Source organism: Heteronotia binoei, chromosome 1 (genome assembly GCF_032191835.1).
Source record: "Heteronotia binoei isolate CCM8104 ecotype False Entrance Well chromosome 1, APGP_CSIRO_Hbin_v1, whole genome shotgun sequence".
Lineage (NCBI taxonomy): Eukaryota > Metazoa > Chordata > Lepidosauria > Squamata > Gekkonidae > Heteronotia > Heteronotia binoei.
In genome coordinates this window covers 94,010,320-94,025,037 of record NC_083223.1, presented here as the reverse complement: position 1 = coordinate 94,025,037, position 14,718 = coordinate 94,010,320, and the positions used below count along the sequence as shown (strand labels likewise).

Below are 14,718 nucleotides of genomic sequence, written 5' to 3'. Positions count from 1 at the left end.
CAGCTGAAGTTAGTGAAAGAGAACACTGGAGATAAATTGTGTCTACTGTTTGGGGCAGGGGTAGGGAACTTTGGATCTCCATGCTGGCTGGGGCTGATGGGAGTTGTAGGCAAAAAACATCTGGAGATCCAATGTTCCCTACCCCTGGACTCTGGGACATCCTCATATCCCTGTGATTGTCTAGAACATCAACAGACTGATTCATTATGCTTGTTGCTGTACAATCCTTATTTAACACTGAAGCTACTTAGAATTATTACGAATGGGCAAGCACTGACAATTATTAGGAAGGTGAAAGATGAAGCTTAACTTGCTTTTTAACATACTTTTAGTGCAAACCTTCTGTTGTTATGGCAACATATCATTAATGGAAGTGTCATCAAAGACATGTCTTTTCAAGCTTTATGCATTTTGTAAAGTACACTGAACTGTTCTTTTCCCCATAAGACAGAAGGTAAAATTAGTTGAAATACGATCCTGGGGGGAAATCAAACTAAAAAAATAAAAACCAGAACATATTTCACATCATATGAAGCTGTCTTATACTGAATTAGACCATCGGTCCCATCAAGGTCAGTATCATTTACTCAGACTAGCAGCAGTACTCCAAGGTTTCAGACCAAGATCTTTCACATCACCAACTACCAGAGCTTTTTAACTGGAGATGCCTGGGGTTGAACCTGAAACCTTCTGCATGCCAAGCTGAGCCATGGTCCCAAGTAATTATACTCAAAAAAGTATATCTGAAGAGAATAGGCTAGAAACAATACCCACTAACAGATGTTCTCCTGATAAACTACTGAAAAGGAAGACAAACTTTCCATATGGAACTGACAGAGTAAAAAGAATACTCATATTTTACCTTAATGTTGAGATTAGTTATAGTGGCAGCTAAGGGGATTTACCATACTTTATACAAAGGCCTGAGTGTTTGGTCTTGAGTGAATATACAGCATTGATCATGGTTCTGAAGTATCTACCTGTATGATGTCCATATTTGTAAACATTTGTCAAGTTCACACTTCATGTGTAGATGAACATTTGTGGATGTTCCCCTCAGGGATGTGCATTGAACAGGTTCAAATTATTCTTCATGGATTGGATATTGGAAACCTGTTGAAACCCGTGCGGGACCTATCTTGCAGTGTTCCACAGGGTACAATTCAATCCCACATGTCCCCCTTCCCAAAAAAAAAAAAATCTCTATGTGAAGTGCTTTGTTAGAAATCATTCACAGTTTGGGGGTTGGTTGGGGTTGCAGATGATACTCAGCTTTGTATATCCTTATTCAAATCTGGTGATGCGGTAGAGGGCCTGAAACACTGCCTGGCCACAGTGGTTAACCAGTTGAAAGTGAACAAATTGAAAGTAACCCCTGAAAAGACAGTTAATGTTTGTTGGGAAGGAAGAGGTCTTGAAGACATTGTTGTCCCCACTTCTGCTGGAATTTAACTGGCCTTTGTTGACTCAGTTAAAAGCCTTGGGGTCATACTGGATCCACTTTTATTACTGGAGAAGCAAGTTTATGCAGCTGCAAAAAAAGCTTTCTTCCAGCTCAGCCTGGTCTACAAAATGGCCTTTAACTTGATGCAGTTTATTTGGCCACATGGTTGCACATGACAGTAACATCAAGTCTAAATTATTGTAATGAACAGTGAATGGTCTCCATTCAAAATCTACTTAGAAAATCCAACCAGTCCATAATGCCACAGCTTGACTATTAATGGGAGCTAGACCGAGCATGCATATGGGGAGGGACGGTGGCTCAGTGGTAGAACATCTGCTTGGGAAGCAAAAGGTCCCAGGTTCAATCCCTGGCATCTCCAAAAAAGGGTCCAGGCAAATAGGTGTGAAATAACCTCAGCTTGAGACCCTGGAGAGCCGCTGCCAGTCTGAGAAGACAATACTGACTTTGATAGACCAAAGGTCTGATTCAGTATAAGGCTTCATATGTTCATATTACTCTGATTTTTCTGATTCTTGATTGGTTGCCCACCTATTACAGGGATCAGTTTAAGGTATTGGCTATCACATACAAAGTCCTCCATAGTCTTGGCCCCTCTTATTTCTGAGATCACCTTTCCCACTATGCTCCACCTCAACAACTTTGCTCATGTCAGCAAGGGCTGCTCAGGTGCCAGCCTGTAAATGGGCAAAATCAACACCTTCTGTACATGTGCTTTCTCCATTGTGGCTCCTGCCTCGAGAAATGGTCTGCCTGAGAAGATCAGGAAAACTGCTACTCTCCTGGATTTCCACAAACTATCCAAAAGTGAACTATTCAAGAAGGCTTTAATATGCAGGTTATAGGGTTGCACTGTACAAAATGGTTCACAAATTGACTTGAATATATCATTGAGACTGTGGTGTATACTGCTCTGCTGTGTATAGCTTATTGTAAGTAGGATCCTATTATGTAATTTCTGTACTGCTTAATGTATCATGTTAATACCTATGCTATGCTTCAGTTCTTTCTAGTGGTTCCTCTAAAGTCATAATGAATTGGTTATTGAATGTCCTATTTTGTTGATTGTATTGACTCACTGGCCCTTTCTGCTTTTGTGTTTACTATGGCTCTTGCCTCCCACCTACATCACTTCAAAAGCTTGCTTCCATATTCACTCGCACACTCATTCCACTCTCCCATTGGATTTTGAAATTCCTTCCACATCCTTTTCCCAGAATGCTGCTGTCACTCGTATCTCTGTAGTTTCCAAGAGTGGTTTTTAAGAGGAGTATTGTCTCTTCCTCATTTTAATTCTATGTTTATGTTTTAATCATCGTTAGCTGCCCTGAGCCTGTCAGGGGAGGGCAGGATACAAATGTAATAAAATAAATGAATGAATGAATGAAATACATAATTTGCTTCCAAGCCTTTAAAAGTAGAAACATTTTCTCAGATTTTCCCCCTCCCCTCCCAGGCAGGCCAATTGGTCTGTTCTTATTGATCAGTTTCACACTAGGTATGTTTTTTGAAATAGGAGATTCGGAAAGTAATTGCCTTTGTCTGACTCATTTGTAAGAACATCAAATTAGCTGGATTGGTTAAGATGCTGAGCGATTGCATGCAAGTTTGATTTTTCTTTGGGGCAATTTTATATTTGAAAAAAAAAGTTTCCTTTTAAATTTACTCTGACCACAAACTTTTCAAACGTGAGAATAATGCTGTGGAACCTACTATGTGGCAGCAGCAGCCTCTTCCCCTTTTATCATCTCATTTCTAAATAACAATGGGGGGAAATCAGGTTGCAAAGCACTGACATCTCCACCTCCCCCCTCTCTCACTAAATTCATAAAGCAGTGTCTGCCAGTGTATTTTTTCTTCAGCAAACTCTTTGACTACTGATAGTAATGGCGATCTCATTCAGCTGGAAGAATCTCCTATTTCAAAAGGTACGCTCAGTGTGAAACTAACCAATCAAGAGAAACCAATCCCAGAACATTACCCAGGTTTTCTCAGTTTTAAAGAGTTTTATTAGTTTCAGAAAATTAGGGGTAGGGAATAGAGAGAATAGAAAACAAAAATACATATTAATCTTATTCTGCATAAAAATACTTTCAAAGAATACAAGTCTACATCTGCAATACTTTCTTAAAATACATAAATTGTCACATATTATTATCTCTAAACTATACATCATCAACATTTTAATATTTCATGTTATGAATCTTTTTGTTAAGATATCTATTAGTTTTGACAATTCCAATAAAGGCAATCTTGTAATACAAAAAACAGGAAAAAGGGAGATATAAGATCACACCAGAGAATCTTAAGTGTCTTGCGTATCTAGCCAGGCATAAAATTTCATCCAATATTTTCTTGCTTCTTCCTTAGATTTCCCAGGCAAGCTGGGACAAGAACTCCAGCTCTGCTATTTCCAGAATTTTTCCTACCAAGTCCATTTTTGTGGAAATTTCCTGAGATTTCCATTTCTGTGCCAAGAGAATCCTGGCTTCTGTATTGAAATGTGCCAACAAATGTCTCATTTCTTTGGAATAGTCCTCAGGGAATATATTCAATAAAAACAATTCTGGTCTGAATTGAATCTGTGTCTTCATAATCTTCTGTAGTAGTTCATGAACCATTTTCCAATAGTTCTTCACCATCTCATATGTCCACCACATATGATAAAAAGAACCAACCTGTTTAGTACATTTCCAACATTTGTTAGACATATTAGTATATATCTTACACAATTTCTGTGGAGTCAAGTACCATCTATAAAACATCTTATACAAATTTTCTTTAAAAGTTACTGACCTAGTTAATTTAACATTGAACTTCCACAATCTCTCCCATTCTTCTAATGTAATATTGTGACCAAAATTTTTCGCCCACTGAACCATACAATCTTTTACAACTTTGTCTTGCATCTTCATCTGCAGTAGATATGCATATAGTTTAGAGATTAATTCTTCCTGTGGGCCTAAAAATATTTTATCAAATGGGTATTGTTCTGTATTGAAACCTGTCATCTTGTCTTTGACATACCTAGATTCAACTTGCGTTCTCAACCATCAGTTCATTTTAATGTCCATATTTTCCAACTCCTCTCTAGTTTTCAGCTGATTATCTTTTCCCAACAGGTCATCATATCTATAACTCTGATTTGGTTTTAAAAGATTTGGATGAGTAAATGCTTCCACTAGGAAGACCATCTTGGAATTTTTTGATAAATTCTCATTTTTAACCATGACCACGTATGATACAAGGATTTCCGAAGCCAATGGTTCTTAAAATAGGAATGGTCTTCAAGTCTTTGATACCATAGATACACATGCCACCCCATAGTGAGAGCATGTCCCTCTAACAACAATTGTCTCTTGTCAATCAGTAATATCCAGTCTCTACCCACAAAATCACAGAAGCTTTGTAATATTGAACTTCCACAATTTCTTATATTCTTCTAATGTAATATTGTGACCAAAATTTTTCACTAATAATTTTCGCCAGAACCACTAATTTTGGAAGGGGTGTTGAAAGACCTGAGTCAGATTGAGGTGACAAGAGAGGACATCCTACAACTGATAGATGAATTAAAAACTAATAAGTCACCAGGTCCAGATGGCATACATCCAAGAGTTCTGAAAGAACTCAAAGGTGAAATTGTGGACCTTCTGACAAAAATATGTACTCTTTCATTGAAATCTGCCTTCGTTCCTGAGGACTGGAAGGTAGCAAATGTCACCCCCATCTTTAAAAAGGGTTCCAGAGGAGAACTGGGAAATTACAGGCCAGCCAGTCTGACTTCAATACTGGGAAAGTTGGTAGAAACCATTATCAAGGACAGAATGAGTAGGCACATTGATGAACACGCATTATTGAGGAAGACTCAGCATGGGTTCTGTAAAGGAAGATTGTGACTCACTAACCTGTTACAAAGATTTCAGGTTTTCACAGCTGGTAACATCATTAGGGTTTGTAGAATCTTTCAGGCTCAAGTGCTGTGTTCTACTGGAGAAAGTTTTCCTTCCAGATGTTTCGTTCTCAGCTGCAGAGAACATCCTCAGTGGCATTGCAGCCGGAGCAGGCGCTCTGACCTTCTTGGCTGCTGTGCATTGAGTGGGGCCAGGGCTGCTGGAGAACTGCTATTTCTAGGCTGGAGGGGGTGTGGTGAAAGGGCAATTGGTTTGTGGATGTGCCCATTGTTTGGTGGGGCTTCCTGGAAGGGTAGTGATAAGGAAACTGGCTGTTGAATGTGACCATTGTTCTGTGTTAATTGCTGGGAGGGTTGGAAGGGGTGTGAAGATAAGGAAGATGGTTGTTGACTGTGCTGATTGTTCTGTGGAATGTACTGGTTGTTCTGTGACTTTCTGCAATTTATAGTCTGTAGGGTGTTTTGCAGAGCTGGGTACCAAGATTGGTGGATGAAAATGCCTTCTTCCTTTCTGTTAAAATTTTAACAGATTGGTGGATGAAAATGCCTTCTTCCTTTCTGTTAAAAACACAGCACTTGAGCCCGAAAGATTCTACAAACCCTAATAACCTGTTACAGTTCTTTGAGGGGGTGAACAAACATGTGGACAAAGGAGACCCAATAGATGTTGTTTACCTTGACTTACAGAAAGGTTTTGATAAAGTTCCTCATCAAAGGCTCCTTAGAAAGCTTGAGAGTCATGGAGTAAAAGGACAGGTACTCTTGTGGATAAAAAACTGGCTAATTAATAGGAAGCAGAGAGTGAGTATAAATGGGCAGTCTTCGCAGTGGAGGACGGTAAGCAGTGGCTCAGTACTGGGTCCCATGCTCTTTAACTTGTTCATAAATGATTTAGAGTTGGGAGTGAGCAGTGAAGTGGCCAAGTTTGCAGATGACACTATATTGTTCAGGGTGGTGAGAACCAGAGAGGATTGTGAGGCACTCCAAAGGGATCTGTTGAGGCTGGGTGAGTGGGCGTCAACGTGGCAGATGAGGTTCAATGTGTCCAAGTGCAAAGTAATGCACACTGGGACCAAGAATCCCAGCTACAAATACAAGTTGATGGGGTGTGAACTGGCAGAGACTAACCAAGAGAGAGATCTTGGGGTTGTGGTAGATAACTCACTGAAAATGTCAAGACAGTGTGCAATTGCAATAAAAAAGGCCAACACCATGCTGGGAATTATTAGGAAGGGAAATGAAAACAAATCAGCCAGTATCATAATGCCCCTGTATAAATCGATGGTGCGGTCTCATTTGGAATACTGTGTGCAATTCTGGTCACCACACCTCAAAAAGGATATTATAGCATTGGAAAAAGTCCAGAAAAGGGCAACTAGAATGATTAAAGAGTTGGAACACTTTCCCTATGAAGAAAGGTTAAAACGCTTGGGGCTCTTTAGCTTGGAGAAACGTCGGCTGCGGGGTGACATGATAGAGGTTTACAAGATAATGCATGGGATGGAGAAAGTAGAGAAAAAAGTACTTTTCTCCCTCTCTCACAATACAAGAACTCGTGGGCATTCAATGAAATTGCTGAGCAGTCAGGTTAAAATGGATAAAAGGAAGTGCTTCTTCACCCAAACGGTGATTATACACACTGTGTGACACACAGTGTTGGACTGGATGGGCCATTGGCCTGATCTAACATGGCTGCTCTTATGTTCTTATGTCAAATCTTGGAACAGTTCTATAAAAAATTATATGAAGATAAGCAAGTTCACAAAATAGATCTAGAAGATTATATTAACCAAAATGATCTTAGCAAATTTACAGAGGAAGAGCAAAAAACTTAAATGAACCAATAACAATAAGAACTTGGAGAGGTAACGGCATCCCAAAAGAATCGCAAAGCCCCGGGTCCAGATGGACTGCCTCCTGAATTGTATGAAGCCTATAGAGTCAGTTTGGTGTAGTGGTTAAGTATGCAGACTCTTATCTGGGAGAACCAGGTTTGATTCCCACTCCTCCACTTGAACCTGCTGGCATGGCCTTAAGTCAGCCATAGCTCTGGCAGAGGTTGTCCTTGAAAGGGCAGCTGCTGTGAAAGCCCTCTCAGCCCCACCCACCTCACAGGGTACCTGTTGTGGGGGAGGGAGATAAAGGAGATTGTGAACCGCTCTGAGACTCTTGACTGGAGGGTGGAATATAAATCCAATGTCTTCTTCTATGAGGAGTCTTTATTATTACCATTTACGCGTCTCATTGAAAAGATTAAAGATGAAGGCCAAATACCAGTTTCATGGGAAGAAGCTACAATATCCTTGATTCCAAAAGAAGATGCAGATTTGAAAGATATTAAAATTATCGTCCAATCTCTCTTTTAAACGTGGATTATAAATTTTTTGCTGCAATATTGGCACAACGTTTGAAGAAAGTTCTACAGTCTATAATACATCATGATCAGGCTGGGTTCCTTTCTAGAAGATAACTGAAAGATAATGTTAAAACAGTTTGTAATATTTTGGAATATTATGAAACTCATCCAGAGAAACAAATGGCTCTAATTTGCTTGGATGCTGAGAAGGCCTTTGATAATGTTCGTTGGCAATTTATGTTACAGCAACTGAAAGGTATGGAATGTAGTGAAAAAATTTTGAGAGCAGTAGAAGCAATATACTCTTTACAAAGAGCGAGGGTGACAGTGAACAGTGAACTAACAGATGCAATTAATATCCAAAAAGGTACAAGACAAGACTGTCCACTGTCACCACTACTTTTTATTCTATCTCTAGAGACACTGAATAATCAAATAAGGGAAGATATAAGTATCAAGGGAGCAGTGATAAAAGGTGAACAATACAAACTGAGAGCTTTTGCAGATGACCTAGTTTTTATACTAGAGCAACCAATAGATTCAATAGACTATTTTATAAACAAGATTACACATTTGGTTACTGGGCAGAATTGAAGATCAATTATCGCAAAACAACATTTTTAACAAAGAATATGACGATCGAACAAATCCAATTTCTTCAGCAAAAATCAGGGGTTTTGTATGAGAAAAGAATCAAATACCTAGGTGTGCTTATTTCAAATAAGTGCAGTAATTTAAAAACAGACAATTATGATAAACTACTTAAAGAAATTTAAAAAGATTTGGAAAAATTGCATGACTTGAACTTATCCTTAATGGGAAGAATAGCCTTAATAAAGATGAATATCCTTCCAAGGCTATTATTTTTTTTCAAACTATTCCAGTACTTTTAAATAGTGGATTTTTTCAAGAATTGAAAAAGATGGTCTCCAAATATGTTTGACAAGGAAAAAACCTAGAATCAAACTAAAGACACTCCAAGACTCCAAATTATGAGCAGGTATGGGCCTTCCAGACTGTCAATTGTATTAAGAACATAAGAGAAGCCATGTTGGATCAGGTCAATGGCCCATCCAGTCCAACACTCTGTGTCACACAGTGGCAATATATATATATATATATATATATATATATATATATATATATATATATATATATATATATATATATATATATATATATATATATATATATATACACACACACAATATATATATATATCCAGGATCGCCCCACCCCTGGTAGGTTCTGAGACCATCTGCTCCGCAGCACAGTCATTGAGAGCATCAAGAAATTCAATCTTTTTCTCTCGACCAGAACACATATTGACCCAATCAATCTGCGGGTAGTTAAAATCACCTATTACAACACAGTTTTTACATTTAGCCGCTATCTTTAAGCCTTCCATCATATTATAATCGTCCTCTCTCTTTTGATTTGGTGGGTGATAACAAACTCCCATAGTTAAATTTCCTTTTGGGCCCTCTATTTCAACCCAAAGCATTTCTAAAAGGGAATCTAATTCTCTGACCTCAGTCTTACTGGACCGTATATCCTCTCTGACATAGAGAGCCAACCCACCTCCAACCCTTCCCTCCCTATCCTTCTGATATAACTTATATCCAGAAATCACCGTGTCCCACTGATTCTCCTCATTCCACCAAGTTTCTGAAATTCCCACAATGTCTATGTTTTCTCCCAACACTAAACATTCCAATTCACCAATTTTACTTTGAACACTTCTAGCATTTGCATACAAACATCTGTAATTTCCCAGGCAAACTAGGCCCGCCACCTTTCTCCAGCCGCCTCGAGACTCTGGCAGACAGTCCATACTGTTTGTCACCATCACAGTGGAAAACTCTGATCCGTTACCCGGTAGAAAAATAGCAGCCAACCCTTCATCTCTTTGAGATGAGTCCTCTTGAACCAGAGACATTTAATCTCCTGTGAGCTTTCCCCCAAGATATAGTTTAAAAACTGCTCTGCCACCTTTTTGATTTTAAGCGCCAGCAGCCTGGTTCCATCTGAGGACAAGTGAAGACCGTCTCTTTTGTACAGCTTCTGCTTGTTCCAGAAAGCATCCCAGTGCCTAACAAACTTAAACCCTTCCTCCTTATACCATCGTCTCATCCACACATTGAGACTTCTAATTTGTGCCTGTCTCTCCTGCCCTGCACGTGGAACAGGTAGCACTTCTGAGAAGGCTACCTTGGAGGTCCTGGCCTTAAGTCTCCCGCCTAGCAGCCTAAATTTTTCCTCCAGGACTACACGACTGCATTTCCCCACATTGTTGGTGCCAACATGCACCACGACCACAGGCTCCTCCCCAGCACTGTCTATCAGCCTATCTACTACATGCATAATGTCCGCTACCTTCGTTCCAGGCAGGCAAGTCACCATACGGTCAGTATGCGGTTTCGCCACCCAGCTGTCTACTTGCCTAAGGATCGAATCACCAACTACCAACCCCCCCTCCCCCTGCCCAGGGATGGTTCCTTGGTACAAAAGGATTCCCGCTCACCAACCGAAGATGAGTTCCCTCCTGAGGGTGCATTCCCCTTATCCTCAGCACAGTGCCCTGTTCCCTCTTGACCCTCACGCTCTCTGGCAGCAACGGGGCTGCTACATTCAGAGTGGGGCTCATCTAATATGCCCCCGAGAGTCTTCCCCATGTGCCTAACTGACCGTCTCTGCTTCTCCAGGGCAGTCACCTCGGCCTCAAGGGTACGAACTCATTCCCTGAGGACCAGGAGCTCCTTGCATCGAGCACACACCCAAGACTTCTGTTCTTTGGGCAGATAGTCATACATGTGACACTCAGTGGTAAACACTGGAAAGCCCCCACCCCCCTGCTGGCATTCTATCTTCATTCTATCATATATATATACATACATACACACACACACAGTCCTCTTTAAATGCTGTTTGTTTAAGTGGCTCCCCTTCTGGAGGGTCAACTTACCTTATTGGGAAAACAAGGAAATTAGGGATCTGGGTTCCTGGTCCTTAGAGAGCCCTAGGCGAAGAGCCACAGGCCAGGAGCCCTTTAGTTCTCTGGCAAGGCGCAGCTTAAAATGCAAAGATGTTGGAGCAGAGCCACTTCTAAGTAATCAGCAGCAATCACTCTCAATCACTTTCACCTTTAGCCCACTCAACCAAACAAACAGCAGTTCCCCAGCTATCCCTACTCAGAATTTTAGGCAGTCCCACAAACCTCAGAATGAAGTCTTTTGAAATTCTCAGCAACTTCTCCAGCTGTCTCAGCTATCAGAGCTGCTCTGCTTTGTTCTGCTCTCTCTCAGACCTCTGTGAGATGTGCTCAGCCTTTGGCAAGGCGTAGCTTAAAATGCAAAGAGGGTTGAGCAGAGCCACTCCTAAGGAATCAGCAGCAATCACTCTCAATCACTTTCACCTTTAGCCCACTCAACCAAACAAACAGCAGTTCCCCAGCTATCACAACTCAGAATTTTAAGCAGTCCCACAAACCTCAGAATGAAGTCTTTCGAAACTCAGAAATTCTCAGCAACTTCTCCAGCTGTCTCAGCTATCAGAGCTGCTCTGCTCTGTTCTGCTCTCTCTCAGACCTCTGGGAGATGTGCTCAGCCTTTGGCAAGGCGCAACTTGAAATGCCTATATGAACATATGAAGCTGCCTTATACTGAATCAGACCCTCAGTCCATCAAAGTCAGTATTGTCTTCTCAGACTGGCAGTGGCTCTCCAGGGTCTCAAGCTGAGGTTTTTCACACCTCTTTGCCTGGACCCTTTTTTGGAGATGCCAGGGATTGAACCTGGGACCTTCTGCTTACGAAGCAGATGCTCTACCACTGAGCCACCGTCCCTCCATATCTCTTGACATATCTCTTGACATATCTCTTGTTTTTGAACTCTCTCTTTGTTCTCATCTTTCAGGATCAAAACTATTCTTTTGGCCTTTTCTTTCTCATCCTATAAGCAAACCACCTTCCAGTTTTGTTGTCATGCTCAAAGCAATTTTGTCTAGCATACCTCAATTTTATCTTTGTCGCCTCCATAAGAAACAAGTACAATTGGTGTTGTATTTCTTTCACCTTATTTTGGAAGTCATGCTTTGTCAGTTGTTTTTTAAGATTCTTTTCAGGTTCTTCAGCTTGTGACATTAATTTTTGAAAATTTTCAGTTCTTTCTTTCCTTTCCTTAATACTATATCTAATTGCAAGGCCCCTGAAATAAGCTTTAGAAATGTCCCAAACTACTTGCATCTTTACATCTTGTGTTATGTTCTGTTTAAAAAAGGATTCCATTTCAACCTTAGATTCTTTAAGAAAATCTTTATCTTTCAAAATTGAGATATTTAACCATGATCTTCTCATTCGTGTACCTTTGAGCTTTATCATTACAAGACTGTGGTCTGAAATAACTTTTGTTTGGATTTCTGTCTCAACTAAATCTTTGATCAGACTTGTAGAAAGCCAACACATGTCGATTCTTGACCATGTTTGGTGGCTAGAAGAATAGTAGATAAAATCTTTAGAATTTGGATATCTTGTTCTCCATACATCAACCAAATCCAATTCGTCTGCTAATTTCCAAAAACTTATTGGCAATTGGAGACTTTTACTTTTAGTCTGTTTATGCGGTTTTTTTTTGTCCAGTTGTCTGTCAGAAACTGTGTTAAAATCTCCTATTAGACAATATTCTACATATTCCAAATTTGATAATTTAAGATGTAAGTCTTGAAAGAATTTCTCTTGTTGGTCATTTGGGGCATAAATATTTGCCAATATTTTTTTTTATTGTTCAATGTAATTTCCACTAATAGAATTCTTCCATCTTCAGAGGCATACTGCAATAGTGGGTTGAATTTGTTCTTAATGTATATTGCCACTCCCCTTTTCTTTTTGTTCATACCTGTTGCTATAAAGAAACTACCATTTTTTTTCAGAAGATATTGGTCTTTAGTTAAAATATGGGTTTCTTGTCCATTTCCATTTTTGTCAAATATTTTGAAGTCTTCCTCCTTTTGGCAGGAGTGTTGAGTCCATTCAAATTAATAGAAACTATTGAAGCCGTTATGAATTTTGCTTATCACTATCTTTTTTATCTTTTTTGGTCTGCTATCTTGTCGGATATCTCTGTGGTTCATTTGGATTCTCTTCACCAGAACTTTATTCCTCTTCTTCATCATCCTTCTTTTCCTTGCCTTCTTTTTCCTTCACTATATCCAGAAAATTCTGAGCTTTGAAGATGGAATTTATCCTGTACCTGTTCTCCTGATAAGTGAAAAGAAGGCCTTCCAGCATTAACCACATGTAAGGTATTTCTCTTCCTCTCAGAAAATCTGTTAACGTTTGGTATTCTCTCCTCTTTTGTCTCACTGGCCAAGGTACCTCTCATAGAATTTTCACCATATTCCCAGCTATCATCATAGGTTTGTCTTGCTTGCTTCAAAATGTCATCTCTGATTCTCTTTCTTGTAAGTGAACTTCGGTGTGTAGTTTGTTTCGTCTTGTATAACGTGATGGCACCCGTCAAACTTGATTAAACTCTTCTTCCATCCTTTGAGGAGTCACCTGTAGGATTTCAGCCAAGGCTTCACTTAATATTTTCTGAAAATCTTCAGTTTTCTCTTCTGGTATGTTTTGAAACTTCAACATATAGGCAGCTCTATCTACTTCCAACTGCAAAAGTCTAGATTCATGTATATTCTGTTCTTTTTCCAGTTGTTCCACCTTTTGCATATTATCTGTCACCTGGTCATCTAGTACTTTTAAGGCTTTATTGGTCTCTGCTGTCTGTCTGCTGTTTTCCAAAAAATTTTGTTTAATCTCTGCCATCTGTTCACCAATATTGTCTACTTTACTAGTCAGCTGTGCTATAGCAGTTAGTAGAGTGTTTTGCATTTCTTTCATATCTCCCTGCATAGTCGTAAATTTCCCTAGCAGATGGAGTGCTGGGTGAAATGGTGGTTTTCTTTCTTGATTTTCTTTTTTTAACTGTTTCTTTAATAATAATAATACTTTTTATTTATATCCCGCCCTCCCCGCCGAAGCAGGCTCAGGGCGGCTCACAACATTTTAGTTCAATACAGTGTGATACAATATAATACAATACAATACAATAAAATCACATAATTCAATAAATACTACATTATAAAACCATCATTTTAAACAACATTACAATTAAAATTAACGGTTATGGTGCTAAATTACAGGTTTTTAATAAATTGATGGCGGAATACAACAGCAGCGAATCTATCATTAGCTCAGCATTCAGCGAATGCCATCTTAAAAAGAGTGGTCTTACAGGCCCTGTGGAATTGGTCAACACTCCGCAGGGCCCACACTTCGTCCAGAAGTTGATTCCATAGGTGTGGAGCTGTGATAGAGAAGGCCCGGTCCCTTGTGTTCTTCAGTTTGGCCTCCCTCGGCCCAGGGATATTCAGCTGGTTCTTTCCTGCTGACCTCAGTGCTCTCTGGGGTTCGTATGGGGAGAGACGGTCCCTTAGGTAAGCAGGCCCTTGACCATATAGGGCTTTAAAGGCAATAACAATACTTTGTACCAAACCCGGTATGCAACCGGCAGCCAGTGCAGTCCGCGCAGCCCTGGCTGTATGTGCTCCCTCTTCGGGAGCCCTAACAACAGCCTAGCCACTGCGTTCTGCACTAGCTGCAGCTTCTAAGTTCGGCACAAAGGCAGCCATATGTAGAAGGCATTACAGTAATCCAGTCTTGAGGTGACCGTTGCATGGATCACTGTTGCTAGCTTTATTTTCCATTCTTATTAGAATAAGTACACTCACAGCCACCAAGTCTATATGATGCCTCTTCAGAGTTTGTTTTGGAACTCTATGTTACTGTTTATAACAGATAAGCTAATCTTCACCGAGCAATGCCGTTGTTATGGAATGATTTTAAAAAGAAAACAACCTTCTAGCTTCTATCAACAATTTGTCATACCCAAAACAATAGTAGGAGTAATAATAAAAAAGGCTTTTTGGAAAA

At 39.9% G+C, this 14,718-nt stretch overlaps 1 non-coding gene across 1 annotated transcript; it reads right to left on the bottom strand.

Moving 5' to 3' along the window:
- Positions 1-11,505: 11,505 nt before the first annotated feature.
- On the bottom strand, positions 11,506-11,572 carry TRNAT-CGU (transfer RNA threonine (anticodon CGU)). The gene has a single exon. It is a non-coding gene; the product is annotated as a tRNA-Thr (tRNA).
- Positions 11,573-14,718: the final 3,146 nt, after the last annotated feature.